Raw genomic sequence first — 22,080 nt, forward strand, 5'->3', positions numbered from 1 at the left:
TAAAATAAAATAAAATAAAATAAAATAAAATAAAATAAAATAAAATAGCAAAGGAACAAAACCCATTCCATAATAACATTCACACACACGTACACACCTCAACTGGACTGAGACTTTAGCTTTTAATACTTTATTCTACGATTATGAAGCTGGCCAACACATTCAACAGCAGAGAGGACAGTACGTTGAAACACTTTTTAATCATCACCCAGCTTTAACTCTTAGCAATATGAGGTGTCAAATTTTAGTTTAACAACAGTATCTGTTCTTAAGTTCTCCAGATAATCTAAATCTCCATGGTTCAAGCTTTCTTCAGAATTCTTAATAGTGGCTCAGTCCTCATGGTGTTCCTTCACAGTCATCTGGAATCCTGCTGCTTGGTGAGCTTGTGTGAATGTATGAGGACATAGCTTCAGACAACTATACCCAACGAGCAACTCTACAGGACCTTACCTATGCAGCCTGGGCAGGGCTACTCCCAACAGACCAATCAGCCCTATGGCCAGCAGAGTTACAGTGGTTATGGTCAATCAACTGACACTTAAGGATACAGCCAGAGCAGCTATGGTTCTTCTTATGGACAGACCCAAAACACAGGCTATGGAAGGAACTAAGTCAGCTTCCCAGGGATATGGTTCTACTGGTGGCTATGGCAACAGCCAAAGTTCCCAATCTTTTTATGGGAAGTAGTCCTCCTACCCTGGCTATGGCCAACAGCCAGCTCCTAGCAGCACCTCAGGGAGTTATGGTGGCAGTTCTCAGATCGGCAGCTGTGGACAGTCCCAAAGTGGAGGCTATGGTCAACAGTCTGGCTATGATGGACAGCAACAAAGCTACTATAACCTACTTCAGGGTTATGGAAAACAGAACCAGTACAACGGCAGCAATGGAGGTTGTGGAGGGGGTGGTGGAGGCAACCATGACCAAGATCAGTCCTCTATGAGTGGCGGCAGTGGCGGTGGTGGTTATGGAATCAGGACGAGAATGGTGGCAGTGATGGTGGCTACGGGAGAGGACAGCAGGATTGTGCGGGCCATGGCAGGGCTGGTGAATGTGGTTACAATCGAGTGGTGGCTATGAATCTAGAGCCCATGGAGGAGGCAGAGGCGGAATGGGCAGAAGTGACTGTGATGGCTTCAGTAAATTTGGTAGTTCTTGGGAACAAGGATCTCATCATGATTCTGAACAGGATAATTCAGACAACAATACCATCTTCGTGCAAGGCTTAGGGGAGAATGTTACAATTGTATCTGTGGCTGATTACTGGACAGCCTACGATTAATTTGTATACAAACAGGGAAACTGGCAAGTTGAAGGGTGAGGCTACAGTCTCATTTGATGACCCACCTTCTGCTAAAGCAGCTATCAACTGCTTTGATGGTAAAGAATTCTCTGGGAATCTTATTAAAGTTTCATTTGCTACCCACCCAGCGAGCTGACTTCAATCCAGGTGGTGGAAATGGTCATGGAGGCGGAGGGTGAGGAGGACCCATGGACTGTATAGGCTATGGAGGAGGTGGCAGTGGTGGCGGTGGCTGGGGATGATTCCTTAGTGGGGGCGGTAGAGGTGGAGGACAGCAACGAGCTGGGGATTGGACCTGTCCTTATCCTGCGCGTGAGAATATGAACTTCTCCTGGAGAAATGAATGCAACCAGTATAAGTCACCTAAGCCAGATGGCTCAGAAGGGGGACCAGGAGGCTGTCATAAGGAGGGAAACTACGGAGATCATCGATGTGGCAGAGGAGGATATGATCTGGGCAGCTACCGGGGCCAAGTCAGGGACTGCGGGAGCTTCAGAAGGGGCCGATGTGGTAGGGACAGAGGTGGTTTTGGCCCTGGCAAGGACTCCAAGGGCGAGCACAGACAGAATCGCAGGGAGAGGCCAGATTAGCCTGGCTACTGAAGTTCGGAACTCTTACTGTGCCCAGTGTTACCCTTGTTATTTTGTAAACTTACAATTCAGGATCCTTCATGGATATATTCATTTCTCTCTCTCCCTCTCCCCCTCCCCCTCCCCCTCCCTTAGAGTAAAAGGCTGGAAAACAATTTTCCAAGCGAATGGTAAAAGAAACAAGCTGGAGTAGCCATTCTAATATCAAATAAAATTGACTTTCAACCAAAAGTTATCAAACAAGATAATGAAGGACACTTCATACTCATCAAAGGAAAAATCTACCAAGATGAACTCTCAATTCTGAACATCTATGCTCCAAATGCAAGGGCACTCAAATTCATAAAAGAAACTTTACTAAAGCTCAAAGCACACATTGCACCTCACACAATAATAGTGGGAGACTCCAACATTACACTCTCATCAATAGACACATCATGGAAACAGAAACTAAACAGAGACACAGTGAAAACTAACAGAAGTTATCAACCAAATTGATTTAACCAATATAAATATAGAACATTTCATCTTAAAACAAGAGGATATATCTTCTTCTTAGCACTTCATGGTACCTTCTCCAAAATAGATCATATAATTGGTTACAAAACAGGCCTGGGTAGATACAAAAAGATTGAAATAATCCCATAAATCCTATCAGATCACCACGGACTAAGGCTGGTCGTCAACAACAACAAAAACCACAGAAAGCCCACATACACATGGATGCTGAACAATGGTCTACTCAATGATAATTTGGTCAAGGAAGAAATAAAGAATTAAAGACTTTTTAGAATTTAATGAAAATGAAGGTATAACATACCCAAACTTATGGGACACAATGAAAGCAGTGCTAAAAGGAAAACTCATAGCTCTGAGTGCCTCCAAAAAGAAACTAGAGAGAGCATACACTAGCAGTTTGACAGCACATCTGAAAGCTCTAGAACAAAAAGAAGCTAATACACCCAAGAGGAGTAGATGGCAGGAAATAATTAAACTCAGGGCTGAAATCAACCAAGTAGAAACAAAAAGAACTACACAAAGAATCAACAAAACCAGGAGCTAGTTCTTTGAGAAAATCAACAAGATAGATAAACCCTTAGCCAGACTAACCAGAAGGGACACAGACAGTATCCAAATAAACAAAATTAGAAACGAAAAGGGAGTGTCTTAGTCAGGTTTCTATTACTGCACAAACATTATGACCAAGAAGCAAATTGAGGAGGAAAGGGTTTATTCAGATTACACTATCAAATTGCTGTTCATCACTACCAAAGGAGGTCAGGACTTGAACTCAAGCAGGTCAGGATACAGAATACAGGATACAAGTCCCATAGTCTTTGCAAATTCTTACATATTAAAATTCTAATCCCTTTAAAATATCCAATCGCTTTTAGAATTCAAAGTCTTTTTACTATTAAAAGTCTCTTAACTCTGAGCTTTACTAAAGTACTTTCTTCCTTCAAGAGGGAAAAATATCAGGGCACAGTCACAATCAAAAGCAAAATCAAACTCCAACTGTCTAATGTCTGGGATCCAACTCACGATCTACTGGACTCCTCCAAGGGCTTGGGTCACTTCTCCAGCCCTGACCATTGTAGCACACACCTTGTCCAGGCTCCAGCTGCCCATACTCTACTGCTGCTGCTGTTCTTGGTGATCATGGTCATCTCATGGTACTGGCATCTCTAAAACACTGCTGTCTTCCGCTGCAACTAGGTTTTATCAATAGCCTCTCATAGGCTCTCTTCATGGTGCCAAGCCTCAATTCCTTTGCATGACCCTTTCAGTCCTGGGCCATCAACTGCAACTGAGGCTGCACCTTCACCAATGGCTTTCCATGGCCTCTCACAGTGCGAAGCCTCAGCTGATCTTCATGACTCTTTCATACCTTCAAAACTAGTACCACCTGGGTGATTCTTACACATTACCAAGTCCAGCCACAGCACAAAGTACAACCTTGGCTATTTCTGGAAAACAGCCTCTTTGCTCTCAGAAAACATTTCCTAGGTGATTTCACCTCAATAATGCTGATCTCTTCTTAATCACCGCTGATTTCTTTTCTTTCTTTATTTTGTGTTTGTTTTATTGTATTGACTCTAACTGATACAGGTCAAGAATTTCTTAGCTCTAGCTAACCAGCATCAATGATTCCAGTAATGCAACAGTTTCGCTTTAGTAGTTCTGGTATCTTGTTAACCACAGCTTATTCTTCAGCCCCAGCTAACCAAAACCATACAATTTTTCACAGTCAAAACAACAACGGCCTGATAAGAGTCTTTAATCTTCCCTCTGAAATTTCATAAGCCAGCCCTCTATCTTCTGCACTGTTCTCAACATTATCTTCCAAGCTCCTATAGAACATCGTACAACGCTCTTAACATCCCAATGGCTCGTCTAGCACTAAGTTCCAAACTCCTTCTACAGTCCTCCCCAATACATGATCAGGTTGTCACAGGAATACCCCATTATGCTGGTAACAATTTGACTTTTTCTTTTTCTTTTTTTCCTTTCTTCCTTTCTTCTTCCTTCCTTTCTTTCTTTCTTGTTAATATTTTTTATTGGATATTTTCTTTATTTACATTTCAAATGTTATCCCCTTTCCCAGTCCTCCCCTGAAACTTCCTATCCCCCCTCCTCTGTTTCTATGAGGATGTTGCCCCACCCACCCAACCACTCTTGCCTCCATGCCCTCGAATTCCCCTACACTGGGGCATCTAGCCTTCACAGGACCAAAGGCCTCTCCACCCATTGATGCCAGTTAGTCAGGGTTTCTATTCCCGCACAAACATCATGACCAAGAAGCAAGTTCGAAGGAAAGGGTTTATTCAGCTTACACTTTCAAGTTGCTGTTCATCACCAAAGGAAGTCGGGACTAGAACTCAAGCAGGTCAGGATACAGGAGCTGATGCAGAGGCTGTGGAGGGATGTTTCTTACTGGCTTGCTTCCCCTAGCTTGCTCAACTTGCTTTCTTATAGAACTCAGGTCTACCAGCCCAGGGATAGCACCACCCACAATGGGCCCTCCTCCCTTGATTACTAATTGAGAAAATGCCTTACAGCTGGATGTCATGGAAGCATTTCCTGAACTGAAGCTCCTTTCTCTGTGATAACTCCAGCCTGAGTCAAGTTGACACATAAAACTTGGGAGATGTTACAGGGAGATGTAACAACAGATATTGAGGAAATTTAAAAGATCATCAGATCCAATTACAAAAGCCTATTCTCAACAAAACTGGAAAATCTAGATGAAATGGACAATTTTCTAGACAGATACTGAGTACCAAAGTTAAATCAGGAGCAGATAAACCATCCAAACATTCCGATAACCTTTATAGAAATAGAAGCAGTCATTAAAAGTATCCCAACCAAAAAGAAAAAAAAACAAAAAAACAAAAACAAAACAACAACAACAAAAACAGGACCAGATGGGTTTCGTGAAGAATCCTATCAGACCTTCAAAGAAGACCTAATACCAATACTCTTCAAACTGTTCCACAAAATAGAAACAGAAGGAACACTACCCAATTCATTCTATGAAGCCACAGTTACACTGATGCCAAAGCCACACAAAGACCCAACAAAGAAATAGAACTTTAGACCAATCTCCCTTATGAATATTGATGCAAAAATACTCAATAAAATTCTTGCAAACCAAATCCAAGAACACATCAAAAGGATAATTCACCATGATCAAGTAGGCTTCATCCCAGGGATGCAGTGATGGTTCAACATATGGATATCCATTAATGTAATAAATGATGTAAAACAAAGGAAAAAAAACCACATGATCATTTCATTAGATGCTGAAAAAGTGTTTGACAAAATTCAACAATCTTCATGTTAAAAGTCTTGGAAAGATCAGGAATTCAAGGCCCATACCAAAACATAGTAAAAGCAATATAAAGCAAACTCGTAGCTAACATCAAACTAAATGGAGAGAAACTTGAAGCAATCTCACTAAAATCAGGGACTAGACAAGGCTGCCCACTCTTTCTCTATTTATTTAATATAGTACTTAAAATTCTAGCTAGAGCAGTTAGACAACAAAAGGAGGTCAAAGTGATACAAATTGGAAAGGAGGAAGTCAAAATATCGCTATTTGCAGATGACATGATAGTATACTTAAGTGACCCCAAAAATTCAACCTGAGAACTCCTACATCTGATAAACAACTTCAGCAAAGTAGCTGGATATAAAATTAACTCAAACAAATCAGTAGCCTTCTTATACTCAAAGGATAAATGGGACGAGAATGAAATTAGGGAAATGACACCCTTCACAAACAATATAAAACATCTTGGTGTGACTCTAACAAAATAAGTGAAAAATCTGTATGACAAGAACTTCAAGTCTCTGAAGAAAGAAATCGAAGAAGACCTCAGAAGATGGAAATCCATGCTCATGGATTGACAGGATTAATATAGTAAAAATGGCCATCTTGCCAAATGCAATCTATAGTTTCAATATAATCCCCATCAAAATTCCAACTCAATTCTTCATAGAGTTAGAAAGAGCAATTCTCAAATTCATTTGGAATAAAAAAACCCCCAGGATAGCGAAAACTATTCTCAACAATAAAAGAACTTCTGGGGGAATCATCATGCCCGACCTCAAGCTGTACTATGGAGCAATAGTGACAAAAACTGCATGGTATTGGTACAGTAACAGGCAAGTCAATGGAATAGAATTGAAATCCCAGAAATGAACCCACACACCTATGGTCACTTGATCTTTGACAAAGAAGCTAAAATCATCCCGTGGAAAAGAAGACAGCATTTTCAGCCAATGGGGCTGATTCAACTGGTGGTCAACGTGTAGAAGAAGAATGCAAATTGACCCATTCTTATTCCCCTATACTAAGCTCAAGTCCAAGTGGATAAAAACCTCCACATAAAACCAGATACACTGAATCTAATAGAAGAGAAAGTAGGCAAAAACCTGGAACACATAAGCAGAGTGGAAATTTTCCTAAACAGAACACCAATAAATTATACTCTAATATCAAAAATTGACAAATGAGACTGCATAAAATTGTCAAGCTTCTGTAAATCAAAGGACATTGTCAATAGGACAAAATGGCAACCAACAGATTGGGAAAAGATTTTTACCAATCCTACATCCAATAGAGGGCTAATATCCAATATATACTAATAACTCAAGAAGTTAGACTCCAGAGAACCTAATAACCATATTAAAAATGTGGAACAGAGCTAAATAGAGAATTCTCAACTGAGGAAACTCAAATGGCCAAGAAGCACTGAAAGAAATGTTCAACATCCTTAGTTATCAGGGAAATGCAAATCAAAGCAACCATTAGAGTCCATCTCACACCAGTCAGAATGGCTAAGGTCAAAAACTCAAGTGACAGCAGATATTGGTGATGATATGGTGAAAGAGGAACTCTCCTCCATTGTTGGTGAGATTGCAAGCTGGTACAACCACTCTGGAAATCAGTCTGGCACTTCCTCAGAAAATTGGACATCGGGTATATACCACTCCTAGGCATATACCCAGAAGATGCTCCAACATGTAATAAGGACACATGCTCCACTATGTTCATAGCAGCCTTATTTATAATAGCTAGAAGCTGGAAACAACCCCAGATGTCCCTCAACAGAGGAATGGATACAGGAATTGTGGTACATTTACACAATGGAATACTACTCAGCTATTAAAAACGATGACTTCATGAAATTCGCTGGCAAATAGATGGATCTAGAAAATATCATCCTGAGCAAGGTAACTCCGTCACAAAAGAACACACATGGTATGTACTTGCTGGTAATTGGATATTAGGCAAAGACTGTGAAATACCCACTATACAACTCAGGGACCACATGAAGCTCAAGATGAAGGAAGATCAAAGAGTGGATCAGTCGTACTTAGAAGGGGGAACAAAATAATCAAGGGAAGTAGAGGGTGGGAGGGACTTGGCAGGAAGAGAAGAGAGGGAGGGAATAAAAGGGGCAGAATCAAGTACGGGAGGAAATGGAGATGTACAGAGGGTCAGGAAATTGAACAGAGGTGTGTAGCAATGGGGGATGGGAAATTGGGGGGTAGCAACCAGAAAGTCCCAGATGCCAGGAAAGCAAGATTCTCCTAGGCCCCAACGGGGATGAAATTAGCTTAAATATCTGACAAAAGGGAGGAAGAACCTGTTGAGACCATATCCAGAGTTTAGATGTTGCCTCCCTGTTGAGGGATGGGGACACCCACCCATCTCCAAAATTTTAATGAAGAACTGCTCATGACTAAAGGACATACAGGGACAAAGAGTGGAGTAGAGCCTGAAGGAAAGGCCATCCAGAGACTGCCCCACTTGGGGCTCCATCCCACATGCAGACACCAAACCCAGGCAGTATTGCTGATACCAAGGCCTGCTTGCTAACTGGAGTCTGATACAACTGTCTCCTAAGAGGCTCTGCTGGATACTGACCAATACAGATGCAGATGCTCGCAGCCAAGCATCAGACTGAGCAAAGGGACCCCAAAGGAGAAGTTAGGAGAAGACCTGAAGGAGCTGAAGTGGGCTTATCTGGCATCAATGGGAGGGGAGGTCCTTGGTCCTGTGAAGATTTTATATCCCAGTGTAGAGGAATGCTAGGGTGGTGAGGCAGTGGTGGGTTGGTGGGTGGGGGAGCACCCTCAAAAAAGCAGGACAAGGGGGGATGAGATAGGGGGTTCGCAGAGGGGAAACCTGGAAAGCAGATAACATTTGAAATGTAAATAAATAAAATATCCAATTTTAAAAAAATCTAAAAAAACAAAAGACCAAAGAAACTTCATACTAAAATTTCCAGTGCTGGAAATGAGAAAACAAAGCAAAATAAAACTGTATTTGTACCCTAAATCATGATCACAATTACCAGGAATCAAAATTCTAAATGTAGCTAATGATCAAGGAAGTATATGTTGATTCATATAAGATTTGTATGAGACTTAGGCAGCCAGAGAATTGTTGTCGAAATATTTAATCCCAACCCAGGGTTTGTACTCTGCCTTTGACCATTTAGTTCCTGGATAAAAGACACACAACATTTATATTTATAATAAGCCTTAATCAGCACAAGAGCTGGGCAGATATCTATCCTCTATGCTATTATGTTTATCTCCCAGCCAATAATCACATTATATAATTTACCATGTTTCTTCTGGACTGCTTTTAACTCTAATTAGCCAACCCACATGGCAAGTATTTTACGATTTTCACTCCATGGTGGCTTCCCCTCCTTCCACCTTCTTTTTTTTCCCCACCTTATGGTTCTCTTCCAACCCCAAGCCCCCAAACCCTAAACCTCTGCTCTGCTATTGCTGTTTGTATCTTTATTCACTGATCAGGAATACCTTGGGAGGGCAAGGTTACATAGTATCCCCAGGGTCTACTCATGGTCTTTGGGAGCAACCAGTATTTAGCATAGCAAAACACCAAAACTCAACAGAGGGTAAATGCTGCTGGGCATAAAGACGTGACAAGGAGTTTCAATTTTGAAACCAAAGACACCATTAAATCTTTAGCCCACGTTTCCTACATTAAATTGTCATGATCACACACAGCTATATAAGAAAACATGATCTATCATAGAGTGAAAATAAAGGTTGATTATGCCTTATCCAAAATGTGTGAAATTAGAAGTGATTTAGAGCTTCATTTTTATTTAGGTATATGTGAATGTACATCATGAGATATGTTATGGAATGAAGTCATATTTAAACACAAAAGCTATTTATGTTCTATGTATGCCACACACAGCATAAGTATAATTGTACTTTAAAATATGTTTATTTATTTATTATTTATTTTGTCTGTGTATGGTCATTTTTGTCTGTGAGTATATCTGTTCACCATGTACATATCTGCTTCCCATAGAGGCCAGAAGAAGGAGATGGATTCCCTGAGACAGAGTTAAATATCATCCTTAACCACCATGTGGGTGCTAGGAATTTAACCCTGGTTCTCTGAAAGAACAGTGAGTGCTCTTAACCAATGAGCCATCTCTCCAATCCAATTGCACTGTTTTTAAGATACAAGCATTTTGACTATGGCCTTCAATATGAAGTCAAGCAGCACTTTTTTATCCTGGTTGTCATTTTCTTTCATGGCATTTTTGATTTTGGAGCATTTTAGAGTTTAGATTAGGGTCAACTTCTGTCAGATCTGGGTAAGTACATGTGAAACAACAAGCCAGGTGGCATAGGTAGTTCAGGTAAATTGATGGATTTACATTGTTATGATGGGATGAGGATGGAGAGAATTTGATCCTGCAGCATCTGTCTACTGAACTGGTTTGAAGATATTCACTGAGATTTAAATTTTAAGCCTCCTTGTACAAGTTTTCTGGTCATTTAGCTGTTCAAGCAATGGCTGAAGCTCTGGTATAGTCTGAAGGGCATATTATAAATGGCCAAAGCAGGCATTGGGCATAAAATTATGCTCATGTTATGTTCAGAGGATAATAGACACTGATCAATTCGGTATTATCTATCTCTATTTCTATTATCAATACCTTGATATACATATAGATATATAGATACCATTGGTTAAGTAAAGTCTTACTCTCAGTTAATCAGCACACGCTATTTGCTTTACATTTTGAAAAAAATATATCATAAGCATGCCACAAAACAGTCTCTGGTGTACCAGGAAATAAACATCACCTCAATATGGACTAATTCATCTAATGACTAGATTCAAAATATTGAAGAGCTGCTATTGAACTGCCAAGGACAAAGCACCTTATAGGTATGTTAAGAAGTTTGACAGGGCAGTTTCAATGTACTGGAATGAGAAAGTAGGGAAAGTCAATGGTCTTAGGTGTAAATAAAAACATCTTAATGATTCTTTATCCTAAATCAAAGAGTAGTCTGATTTCTTTCATGATTTCAATGGTGTTTTCCCATCTGTTTTGGGATTTGTATAAGACAATCATTGATTCAGAAGTAGGAGCCTTTCAATACTGTGGTGACTGGATAAGAATCCAAACATGTCCAGAACTAGGAGTAGAGTTCAATATGCCAGGGTGCTCTACCACTAAGTACATATTTGTGTCATGAGGCTTAGTAGGCAGGCATGGTCCCAGTGGTCTGGTCACCTCAATATTCAGTCATGATTCCAGTGGTCTAGTCATCACCCTCTTCTATTAGCTTCCTGATGGTCTGTCTTATAGATCAGCATCCAGCTTCTTGTCTTTTGTTTCCATTGAAGGATAATGGGGACCAATGATGGAAGAGATGTCTCAGCGGGCCTATGTTGAGGCATCTCCCTGAGGGACTAGCATAGAATAGAGTTTATTCAGGGCATAGGGAGGGGAGCCAGGAGGGTAGTAGAAGGAGGGAGGGAGGAAGAGAGAGAGAGAGAGAGAGAGAGAGAGAGAGAGAGAGCAGAAGTAGAGGAGTAGATGCCAGCCATGACCACATGGAGAGAGGAGAGGGAGAAGGGAAGTGGGGAGGGGCAAGGGGGTAGAAAACCTGCAGGCAAGGGATCGAGGGAGCAAGAGAGTGAGAAGGGGGCAGGCACCTCCTTTTATAGTGGGCAGCCCTACCTGGCTGTTGCCAGGTAACTGAGGGGAGGAGCTTACCTAGCTGTATCCAGGTAACTGTGGAGGTGGAGTTTAGACAGAATACTGACATCCATCCCTACCCAAGTCCAGCTAGCCTCCTTAGCATCTTCTACCTTCACCAGTTTCCATGTTTGGCTGTAAAGCAAGTTTATCAACATAGTCTGTGGTCCTTCATGATACATCACTGGAAATTCATGGAAAACACCCTGGACCTGTGATAATAAACCTGTATCAGCATCACTTAAAGGAGGGAACTTCTTACAAATGGAGAGTTCTTGGTCTGGTTTGCGTGAGAGTCTCTGGATGTGGGAACCAATATTTATTTATTGAAAGATCTCCAAAGGTGTTTGGTAACAATAGATACATTTCTTGGGATCCTTGGAAATTATTTACCTTTGTGCTACTTAGAAATTTTCATATTCTCAGCAAATGAGAAACAGGTCAGCACACTACCTTCTATATTCCTCACAGGAAAGAATTTAGTATTATCTAGAGCATGGCATTGAACTGAAGTAATACTATACTTTCCATGTTGAGGGGATGGGTATAATATAATTTTCTGCTCACAATGACAACTACAATCTGCTGAGCATTTAGTACATGTTAGTCATCAAGAACAGATTTTCGCTATTTTAAAGATTAATCGTGACACTCTCACAAACATTTACATTAAGAATAAGAGAAAAACATCAAAGAAGCTAAGCAACTTGCCCAAGGGAAGTGGTTCACAACTCGAGGGTCGAAACCCGATGGGGGTCACATATCAGCCTTTTTATCAGATATTTACATTATGATTCATAACAGTAGGAAAATTATAGTTACTAAGTAGCAAAGAAACTAATTTTGTGGCTGGGGTCATTACAACATTCAGAACTGTACTAAAAGTCACAGTATTAGGAAGACTGAGAACCACTAACGGGAAGTTCTCAGCTCTTGGTCTGGCTGGTTGCAAAATTTACACCCATAGCCACATGGCTAATATCTGATTAGAAACAAGAGGCACAGCTGAGAATCAAGTGAAGGTGTCTCTCATCTCTGCTGGCTTCTTTGAAGTTTGCTGTAAGGTCCTCTACAGTAGTGGCTGGACACTCTCTGTCGGATGATGCTGATGAGACCAGCACCAGCTGCCCACCACAAGATTCGATCTCTCATGTGAATCTCATAAAAATGGCCGTGATAACAAACCTGAGGCAAAATCCCAAGTATTTTTATATCCTAGCTGCTTTTAGGTTGTTTCAGCATCGCAATTCTAGCTAAAGTCTCCATTTCTTTTCTTTTGCTGTCATGCCATGACTCACTGTGAAGGACCCCACAGCAGACCTAAGATTTCCAGTACTGCAGGTGAGTCTCTTGGCAGCAGTACAGATCCCTTGATTGTGGGTGGCGTGTTCTCGCCCGCGAGATAACACAGACACCAACGTTCTTCAGCAGATCTTTATTACGATGTTATAGAGGAAAGACCCGCTGGGAAAAAGCCGGCTGGTAAAAACCGGCTGGCGGAAAAGGCCCCGAGCCCCGGGAAGGCCCTGGTTAAATACCCCCTGGAGTGATGTGTACATACCCGGTTGGTCAAATGCCCATAAAACCCTATATGCCCCGGGATGGGCTGTGACTTCGCGCGCTTTCCCCTCACACAAAGACAGTAAATTACAGAACTTGTGAGAGCATCGGATTGCCAGAGATGTCTCTGCTTTCCACGGCTCTCTACATCTCCCCCTTTTTGTTTTAAATGAGAATCACAGGCACTGGCCATTTCCCGTGTCTTAGGCTAGTTGACGTTCTCCCATAGCCAGCATCAAAGAATGGTGAGCTCCCTGTCTTAGGCTACGAGGGTTGCGCACCCACACCTGGCATTCATTGAATGTGTGCCCCAGGTTGTGGCCACTCGTAATGCCCGTCATGGGGTAAACTCACACCACCTGGTGTACCTCTGGCATATGGCATCAACCTATTCCTGTCATTGGGATCAATGGCAGCTGGCCTGGAGACAAAAGATAGAGCTGTCCTTGGTCTGTCTGGCACGGTACCAATCATAACTCAAACTCAAGCCCGATCAAGTAAATTTCATTATGGGGGAATAAGCGATCAAGGACTAATAGTTTGATACAGTCTCTCCCACCTTACCAGGTGTAATGGAAACGAGTCCTCTGGGTGCAAAGGCTAGGGGAAACCGAGAGAGATGCAAACACCCATCCCTGTGCAATGGAGTCACCTCCTAGGGGTGCAAGGGCTGTTTGCCTCAATATTCAGGTACCAGAGCTACACAGACAAGGACCAGTCAGACTAAAACTCCTCGCTGACCCAATGCAATGGGCTGAACCCTTGGGGTGCAGTAGCTGAGGATCTATTTGTTGGCTATTTCTTTAGCATAGATAACCAGATTTCGGGAGATGAACCTTGTTCTAAGGCTGTAAGTGCTTGGGTAATCACGACTTTGTCACGTTTCTGTTGAGCTTTGAGGTTGTAAACCAACCAGAGTATGAACACTAATCCACAACACAGGGTTGTACCAAACATGCCTACTCCCACCCACTCTTCAAAGAAAGAGAAGGCTGAAGAGATCTAGGTGGAGAGTCCTTCAGTCAGCGAAACGTCCATACGCGTTGAGTTGATGGCTGCCACCTCTGCTCGCAACTTCTCGAGAAGTTCATCAAATCCTTCTGACCATTCTCCTGCTAGGTAACGAGACAATTGTCTAGACAGATTAGCTGCTCGAGTAAAGTTTTCATATTGAACACTAGTAATACAGATTGCTCCCAGACTTCTCTCACATCCCAGTTGTGCCAATTGAAAAAGGATATCTATTCTTTCTTCTACCAAGTCTAGGCGCTGATTAACAATCATCAATCTGCCTTTCAATTCAGCATTGGCAGAAGTATGGAAGTTGGCTGCCTCTGTCACTGTAGCGGACAGCTGATTTAAGGCTGCTGTTGTTTGGACTTTGGTTGACATAGCAATTCTAGCAGCTGTAGCTGCAATGGCAGTGACTGATATCGCTGTTATTATGGCTGCAGTTATGTCAAAGTCTCTTTTTTGTCTGAATAATGATAGAGTAGAGGGTGTTTCAACAGGAACAGGAACCCATCGTGGCACTCTGGCAACTATGGCACGTTTAGCTTGTCCAACAGTCCAACACTGAGACATCATGCATGAATCATTAGTGCATTTTTTAAATGAGGAGTTTGAGAGAATAAACAAGAAAGGTGGAAAAACACACACTGGTGTAGGTGAAAATACTGTTTGATTTACAATGATCCTGTTAACTCCAGTAATTAACTGAATAGGATTTGTCAACTGAGGGACCGGATCTGAACTCTGTTTCACCATAGTTCCATTAATAACTCCTGTAAAGGATGTTCTTCCTGTCGCTCCACCCTGGAGAAAGGCTAGTGAATTGAGGTCAGTACAACTGCCATTAACTCCACAGAGTAGCCATTTGTGAAAAGGATTCATACTAACACTCTGTAGAAAAGGACCCTTTCTCATTACTGCGCCAGCTCCAGGATCTCCCAACATATTGGGTGAAAAGGAAAAGGTTTCATTGGTATCTGCCCATCGTGTTACTCTGGATTGACAATCAGACCAAGTCAGAACAGCTCCCTCATCTTCTAGACTACAAAAAGGAGAGACCTTAGGTTGACGAGGACGCTCTCCATCAATAAGTTTGGGTGATAAAAATGTTCCATCTATCCAAATGGCTGGTTGTAAAAAGGACTGTGAGAACTCTTTGACATAACTATTGTCCTTTTCATTATTATTCCTTTTTGTTGTTAGTTTAACCCAGTCTCTCTTTTCATAAAACCACCCCAAGGTTCTCTTCGAGAGAGTTATACAGTTTCCTGTCTCAGTAATCTGAAAACAGAGAGAACCCCGTTCAGGCAAGGAACGATTTTCTCCCAGGGGGGCCTGCGTTTTATCATAGGGAAGATAAGGTAGCCCCATGGTTTTATTAGTTGTAAGAAATCTTGGAAATACCATGGCATCATGTCTAACAGGTATAGGTTTAGGAAAAGCAGATAATATAGCCCATTGTTGTTCTCCCCATATACTAGGAACCCAATTCTGGAGGGTCCAGATTAGGACTGGAAGCATCTGTAGATGAAATCTTCGGGGTGTCATCTTCAGTCGTCACGAGCCTTCACGTCAGTCGCTCTGGTAGCCAGAATGGATTGTCTTCTTCCTGTGGAAAAACACAGACAGCTCCCCTGGATCTTATTAATATAGGATCCGGGCCATTCCATTGTCCGGTCACGACGTCCTTCCACTTGACCATCTCCTTTGGCCTATCAGGCTCTAAGCAGTGACGGTCAGCAGCCGAATGGCCCTGACTATCCAAATTCAAAAAATTGAGGGTAAAGAGTGCTATAGAAACGGTGACTCGTGGCACTGGGGGTAGAGCCTCCTCGACTCCCCCTTTTTGTTTTAAAATATAAGATTTAAGAGTACGATGAGCCCATTCTATAATGTCTTGTCCTTGAGGATTGTACGGTAGACCTGTCAGGTGGGTCACCTCCATTTGGCGACAAAATTGTCCAAACTTCTGAGAAGTATATGTTGGTCTATTACCGGTTTTAAGAATTTTAGGCTTTCCCCAGGCACTCCAGGCCTCAAGGCAATGCTGGATAACATGTGTTGCCTTTTCTCCCGATAACGGGGAGGCAAAAATGATTTCAGAACAGGTGTCAATAGAAACATGTAAATATTGAAGTCTCCCAAAGGATGGGACATGAGTAACATCCATTTGTCAAATCTGTAATGGTCGAATTCTTCGTGGATTAATTTCTACATGAGGCACTGGTAAAAATTGACAGCAATTCTGACATTGAGTAACTATATCTCTAGCTTCTTTTCTAGATATATCAAACCGACGACGTAACGTCTCTGCTGTCACATGAAAATTTTATGAAATTCTTTGGCTGAGTCTAATTTTGAGGATAAGGCAATAGTAATCAACTTTGTGGCTCGATCTGCCAGATCATTTCTATGAGACATTGGACCTGGTAGACCTGAGTGAGCCCTAATATGTGTAATAAACACAGGATGTCTCCTATTAACCAGGATAGATTGAATCTTTTGAAAAACTTCTGTGAGCTTGCTAGATGTTTTAATTAGTCCAGCAACTTCCAAGACTTTAACTGCATTTACCACATAAAGAGAATCAGATACAATATTTAAGGGGCCTGGAAAGGTTTTTAAGACTTCCAGTACCACCAAGCATTCTACAATTTGAGGTGAAGTTTTATGGTATTGTTTGGCAGTGACTTTATTATCAACTACATAGGTACCTATTCCTGTTTTTGACCCATCTGTATATCCCACTACCCCATCTGGGAGTGGTTTTTGAGATATGATATGTGGAAATACAATGGCTTGAGTTAAGGCAAATTGTAAAATAGGATGTTTAGGATAGTGATTGTCTATTTGGCCATTAAAGGAAGTAACTAACACTGCCCAAACATCAGAGGTAGTAGTTAATATTTGAACCTGGTGTGCAGTATAAGGCACTATTAAAACTTTAGGCTCTCTTCTAAAATGAGTGACAGCTGCTTTTAATCCTCGAAGGGCAAGCTGAGCGACTGCATCTGGGTACCATTCAATAATTTTTGCAGGAGATGCATTGGGATGGATCTATAATAAGGGCCCATCCTGCCATAATACAGCAGTCGGTAAACGTCTGGTCTTAAAGACACACAAATTAAAGGTTTTGGTCTCATCAATACGTTTTAGCTGAGCTTCTTGTAGGGCATCCTCCACCAATCGCAGGGCATGGTTTGCAGCCGGTGTTAGTGCTCTTGGTGAGGAAATATGAGAATCTCCTTCTAAGATATCAAACAAAGGTTTTAATTCAGCAGAAGGAATTTTCAAGAATGGTCTTAACCAATTTATATCACCTAATAATTTTTGAAAATCATTTAAGGTGTGCAAATGATCTCTGTGAATTTCTAGTTTTTGAGGAACTATTTTCTCAGGATAAATAACTGTCCCTAAAAAGGAACCAACTTCTGAAAGTTGAACCTTCTCTGTGGCAATGTGTAGACCTCGTTGTTCTAATGTAGCAATTAATAAGGGATATGATCTCTGTAAAATGGCCAACTCTTTGTAGCATATTAAAATATCATCCATAAAATGAATCCAAAGTAGGGTAGGAAATTGTTTCTTAACGGGTTCAAGGGCCATCTGTACATATAGCTGACACATAGTAGGACTATTGGCCATGCCTTGAGGCAAAACTTTTCACTGATATCTCTTATCAGGTTCAAGGTGATTAATAGCAGGTAATGTAAACGCAAATCTTTGTCTGTCTTGTGGGTGTAGGGGAATGGAGAAAAAGCAGTCTTTAATATCTATAATTATTATCCTCCATTGTCTGGGTAAGGCTGAAAGCAAAGGTAAACCTCTTTGGACTGAGCCAAACAATTGCATCTGTGCATTAATTGCTCTTAAATCATGGAGAAGTCTCCATTTTTCTGATTTCTTTTTTATAACAAAAATAGGTGTATTCCAAAGAGAAGTAGAAGGTTCTAAATGACCATTTTTAACTTGTTCTTCAATTAATTTAGTAGCGGCCTCTAATTTCTCAGAGGATAATGGCCACTGAGGTACCCATACAGCCTCCTCTGTAAGCCAGGGTATGGGCAATGAACCCTCAATGGCAACTAGTGAAAACCCAGACCATGTCTTCCTGTATTATTTTCTTGAGATATTGGGCTTAATCTTCCTTGTTCTCGTCTGCCAAGGCCTTTTCCTTCCTTATATCCCATCTTTCTCATAATTTCCATGGCTTGTTGTGAATATTCATTAGTTAGTGTCAGTCCTAAGTCCTGTAAAATGTCTCTTCCCCAGAGGTTAACAGGAAGAGGAAGCACATAGGGTGTAAAACTTCCTGTCTGACCCTCTGGTGTTTGTCAATTTAAGGAACGTGAGCTGATTGCAGGACTGGCCTCATACCCCAACCCCTGTAAGGAGTGGGAGGATTGTGTAACTGGCCATGTTTTAGGCCACCAATTAGAGGAAATAATACTTTTATCAGCTCCTGTATCTAGAATTCCTGTAAAGTTCTTCCCTTCTATTGTTAATTGCAAAGTAGGTCTAGTTTTAAGATCAACTACCAGATGAGCAAAATCAGTTCCTGAAGAACCGAGTCCATTGGTATCTCTGGGTACCCCGGTGGATAGGAAATAATTATGTAAACTTGGAAGAATAACCAATTGAGCAATTCTATCTCCAGGGGAAATAGAAAATATGCCTTGTGGACAAGAACAGAGAACCTGAAGTTCTCCTGTATAATCTTGGTCTACTACACCAGGATGAACCACAAGTCCTTTCAATGTTAGAGAAGAGCGGCCTAGAATAAGGCCAACACTATTCTCAGGCAGGGGACCTTTGAAGTTAACTGTAACAAGCTGCGCGCCCTCATGTGGCATTAGTAAGTATTGGGATTTGGCGCGGAGGTCTAGCCCTGCAGATCCCTTTGTCGCTCTGTAGTTAGGGGTGTCTCCCAGCTGTAGGCTTGTATCCCATATCTTTTGGGCCCTGGGATTTTGGGCCCAGAACTCCGTTTTTTTTTATTATTTTCTTCTCTTTCGAATAGTGGGGGATCATGTTGAATAAACCTTCTATTAATATCTCTGACTGAGCGACACTCATTAGCACGGTGATAACCTCTCTTGCATTTATTGCAAAGTCCCCGTCTTTTCTGTGTGGCAGCACGGCACTCTCGTTTAACATGACCCAATTTGTCACAGTTATAACATATTTTATGGCTGTCAGGATTTGAGCTGCCTTGGCTCTGTAAGATAGCTGCAGCTAGACCAGCGTTAGTCAGCGGGCCTCTAATACCCCTGCAAACTTTAATCCAATCTGTTAACCCTTTGTTTCTTCTAGGGGTAATTACTGCCTGGCATTCTGGTGAAGCATTTTCATATACTAACTGTTCTATTAGTGGTTTGACTTTCTCTGGGTCTCCAAAGATCCTGCCTGCAGCTTCTGTCATCCTAGCAACAAACTCTGAGAATGACTCCTGGGGGTTTTGTAATATCTTTGTTAGGTGTCCACCTACTTCTCCCCTTTTTGGAAGGGCTTTCCATGCCTTAATAGCGGCAGCAGAGATCTGGGCATAGGCTCCCCAGTCGTAATTTGTCTGATCATTAACATATTGCCCCTGTCCTGTTAGCAGATCAAATGTCCATTGTCTCTGATTGTCTTCTGTGTTAGCATTGGCTTTTGCCTGTGTCTGACAGGAGTCCTGCCACAGGGCCTTCCACTCCATATATTGTCCCATGTTAGGGAGGGCAGCTTTCACTGTATTCTGCCAATCGCTTGGGGTCATTGCCATAGTGGCTAGTCTCTCTAATTGCATAATTGTGAAATTTGCATCAACCCCATACTTCTGAACTGATTCAGCAAGTTCTTTAATTGCAGTATATTCTACTGGTGCATGAATACGACCTCCTTCTGGAGCTTCAAACACTGGAAAAGCTTGAAACATTTTTTTTTATCTTCCTCTGAAAGGAAGGTGGTTGCACCGCGCTTGTCTGCATAAGGCGGTGGTGCGCTCAAAATTGCAGCAGGGAGTGCTGCCTGGGAATTCCAGGGGGGCGGGGGAGCTGTAAGCGCGCGCTTTTTAATCCCCGCCTCCCTTTGTTCTCTACTCTGCGGCTGCAGCCGCCCACGTGAATGGAAACCTTCCGCCTCAAAGAGGACTACTTCTTCGTCTCCTTCCGCCTCATAACAGACTATTTTTCCATCTCTCTCTGGTTCTTGCTTGGAAGAGCCAGACCTCCCCGATTCATATTCATATAATTTCAGATTTTGTAATTCTTCTACTGGATATAGAGGCTTTCTCTTCGCAAAAGACTCTCCCAGAGACTCTCGGTCTCTACCACCCTCCCGCAGATCTGACGTCTGGGGAGTTTTCGTAGACTGTCTACCCAAGCTGTCTTCTCCAGCTTGAAAGCGCTTCCCAGAAACAGTTACTGGCAATATTTTATCTTGAATCTCTTTTAATATTTCCTGACTCGCCACAATTGCTGAGCTACACTTCTGATCCTGCAAGCATGATTGTATCAATTTCCACAATGGGTGTGTGCCTGGCCTTAACTTTCCATTTTGCTGTTCTCGAACTAGGTCCTGTTCCAGCCTGTCCCAGGAAGCAAGCGTTAGCGTTCCTGTGCGAGCGTACCAAGGGGTCACTCTGTCGATTTCTTTGACAAAGTTTTCCAATGTATGAGCAGAAACTTTCAGTTTGTGTTGTGCCAGGAGCGTTTGGAGCCCCATCACGACTGACTGTGAGGACCCCATGCTGTATCTTAGGGGGGAATCTAACTTTCCGAGAAAAACTCCGCTCCGTAGCTCACTCGCGGCTAATTAATTGTGCAGAGCCTCTGTCTGTTCGTAAAAACTGCTGCCTGAAGCGGCACGCAGCAGGGGGCGGGATTAAGGCTCTGCTCGCTCGCTGAAGCCCGCGGCTCAAGGCAGCTAAAGGAAAGGCGGAACCAAGTTTCTCTTGTTTAAGAAAAATCGCACCGGATTGAAAACACTGCTGGAAAGCGGACCGAACCAACTTTCTACTAGAAGGGGGGGGGGCGGCTCAAGCGGCAAGATTTTAACAGGCGTACCTGTGAAAGCAATATAACAGCAATAGAAATAAAATTAAAGCTGGTACCAGGATAGCCAACGCTTCCACTGCAGTTTGTGACTTAGGGGAAATATGAAAAGATTCAGGATTAAACATACCTCGCTGATTCTGCCTTCCACTGCAGTGATTCCTTTTATTTTTAACTCCGGCTGGGAGGTCCTTCTCCGCAAGGTACCTTCAAATTTCTTCCCGGGTTTCGGCACCAATATGTGGGTGGCGTGTTCTCGCCCGCGAGATAACACAGACACCAACGTTCTTCAGCAGATCTTTATTATGATGTTATAGAGGAAAGACCCGCTGGGAAAAAGCCGGCTGGTGGAAACCGGCTGGCGGAAAAGGCCCCGAGCCCCGGGAAGGCCCTGGTTAAATACCCCCTGGAGTGATGTGTACATACCCGGTTGGTCAAATGCCCATAAAACCCTATATGCCCCGGGATGGGCTGTGACTTCGCGTGCTTTCCCCTCACACAAAGACAGTAAATTACAGAACTTGTGAGAGCATCAGATTGCCAGATATGTCTCTGCTTTCCACGGCTCTCTACACTTGATGTCATTGTCTTCCTGACCATTGTAACTCCTGCAGTCTCCTCCCAATCTGTAAACAGGATTCTCTGCTCACTGGCACAGCAAGATGCTTTTGTTCGGGCTCAGAAGGAGTGGAATAAACACAAAAAAGGCAGCCTCTACTACATCACTGTTAAATTTCTGTAATCATGGCAAAGTGCTCTGCAACTTATGAGAAGTCGAGGCCTCTGTAGTAGTTTAAGCAGTGAACTAGAAACAAAGGTTGCATTTTTTGTTTTATTCTTTTTTTTAAACAGATGAGATTCCCATTGAGTTATTAACCTTTGTACCCTGGATTTCATTTCTACCATATTCACTCGAGACCATTAATATACTTTGATCCTACTATTCAAAGGGAACCTATAAGGTGGAACAGTCTAAAAATCCTATTGTAACACACTACTAATTGTTCTGAGTGTCCCCAGAGTCA

At 42.2% G+C, this 22,080-nt stretch overlaps 1 pseudogene; it reads left to right on the forward strand.

Moving 5' to 3' along the window:
- Positions 1–394: 394 nt before the first annotated feature.
- On the forward strand, positions 395–1,893 carry LOC114625290 (annotated as a pseudogene).
- Positions 1,894–22,080: the final 20,187 nt, after the last annotated feature.

Source organism: Grammomys surdaster, unplaced genomic scaffold (assembly GCF_004785775.1).
Source record: "Grammomys surdaster isolate TR1022 unplaced genomic scaffold, NIH_TR_1.0 61, whole genome shotgun sequence".
Lineage (NCBI taxonomy): Eukaryota > Metazoa > Chordata > Mammalia > Rodentia > Muridae > Grammomys > Grammomys surdaster.